The sequence below is a fragment of the Procambarus clarkii genome, chromosome 52 (genome assembly GCF_040958095.1).
Source record: "Procambarus clarkii isolate CNS0578487 chromosome 52, FALCON_Pclarkii_2.0, whole genome shotgun sequence".
In the NCBI taxonomy this organism is placed as follows: Eukaryota; Metazoa; Arthropoda; class Malacostraca; order Decapoda; family Cambaridae; genus Procambarus; species Procambarus clarkii.
Window position 1 is genome coordinate 8,519,410 of NC_091201.1, and position 2,204 is coordinate 8,521,613.

Below are 2,204 nucleotides of genomic sequence, written 5' to 3' on the forward strand. Positions count from 1 at the left end.
CAGGGTCGGTAGGGGGTCCACAGGGTCGGTAGAAGGTCCACTACCGCCCACAGGGTCGGTAGGGGGTCCACAGGGTCGGTAGGGGGTCCACAGGGTCGGTAGGGGTCCACTGCCGCCCACAGGGTCGGTATGGGGTCCACAGGATCGGTAGGGGGTCCACTAGCGCAAACAGCGTCGGTAGGGGGTCCACTGCCGCCCACAGGGTCGGTAGGGGGTCCACTACCGCCCACAGGGTCGTTATGGGGTCCACAGGGTCGGTAGTGGGTCCACTACCGCCCACAGGGTCGGTATGGGGTCCAAAGGGTCGGTAGGGGGTCCACTACAGCCCACAGGGTCGGTAGGGCATCCACGTCCGCCCACAGGGTCGGAAGGCGGTCCTCTACCTCATACAGGGTTGGTAGGGGGTCCACAGCCGCCCACAGGGTCGGTAGGGGTCCACAGGGTCTGTAGGGGGAACACTACCGCCCACAGGGTCGGTATAGTATATATATATATATATATATATATATATATATATATATATATATATATATATATATATATATATATATATATATATATATATTATATATATATATATATATATATATACTTGGGTCTCTAGTCTTCCCAATGAGTTCCTCGCCCAGCTCCTTCAGGAACTTAAGTGCACATTTACCCCAGGCGCCCAGAGTCTCAGAGCCTATTGGCACGAACCTGTAACAACGTTCTAGGTCCTTGTACTTGTTAGTTTTCTGGGTCTCCCTGAAGGTGGCCGCCCCGCCTCCCTCAGCTGCGCTGTAAGGTAGATAGGTATCAGCCAATGTGGATGCACACTTGTAGTCCCACACGACCTGTTTACCTTCCCTCCACGGCTGCAGGGTGACTCCATCTGGGCGTTTTTGACTGTTGTCAGGTCTGCACAACTGAGGTTCCCTTTGTGCTGGACACCCAGCTGAAGCCAAACTTCTCTTGATGATGTCATTGACTGCTTCATGTCTGGCAATCTTTCCCTGTGTCTTACGACAGATGAGACCATGGCTGCCGTATTGGTCTGCCCGTGCATGGCCGCAAATACACCGGTGCTCGGTGGAGATAGGGGCGGCAAGGCGCAGAGCAACACCAATACTTAGGGTCCGATAATCCAGGCGGGTACCCAAGGCGGAATTAGGGACTGCCAACAGTACGTCCCCGGCATGGGGCACTTGCACAGCTAGAAGACGCGCTTTGTCCTTCCTGGAAGCTGCCTCCAGCAATGATGTGGCGATGTTCTCCACTATGGGGCTATCCCATTTGGACTGTTTGCAGTCATTTGGAAAAGTCGGTCGAGGATCAGAATTGACGAGAGTGTCCCACTGACCGTCTCCTTCCGCGAATTTGGGATCATGAATCCCAATGGAGTCTCTTAGGTGTTCCGGTAGTATTTCCTTAACTAATTCACCTGTTGCACTGGTCGAGGATAAAAATGCTGGCAATGCTAACTGTGTCGCCTTGCGATTACCTATTCCCCCGAGTCTAACTGGGAGCGTTGCTTGGTCCCATTGGTCATCTTGCAGGGAGAGGTTTAACACTTTCACGGTTATTGACCTTAGGAGTGTGTCATATTCTGTTAATTTTGGGCTGTCGAAGGAGAGAGCACACCTTAGGAAATAGGTCAGTCTGGGCAAAGCCAGGCACCTTGTGAGAAGGTACAAAGCATCGTGGGCGTCTAAAGCCCCTATTCTTCCCTCCATCCTCCTCAGGTCGTTCAGCTTTTCTTCGAGGACTACCTCAATGGCGCTCGAGCCCAGAGGTGCCCCTAGCAGCACACTGTCAGTGGAAGCGATCACTTGGGCTCCTGGCAATATGGTTCGCACTGCATCTATGGTTGGTTGGTTAGATGAGATGATTTCACACTTTAATGGGTTTAGGGTGAGTCCTAACTCCTCTCCCTTAGATTTCACTAGCTGTAGATCTTCTAGCAGGGACTCCTGTGTCCCTGCCAGGGTGCCATCGTCCAGGAACCAGATGTTGAGTTCGCTGGTCAACCTGCTTGTGACCTCTTTAACAGCCATGCAAAAAAGAAAAGGGGCAAGTGGGTCTCCCTGCTGGACACCTTCTGCAGAAACAACTTCATGTTCCCCAAACAGCAGCGTCGATTCCCTACTGTACCCTGCTGAGGCGAAGGGGAGTAGAGAAGGAAAGCTTGTTCGAACTGCTTCCAGTACCACATCCCTTTTTACCTG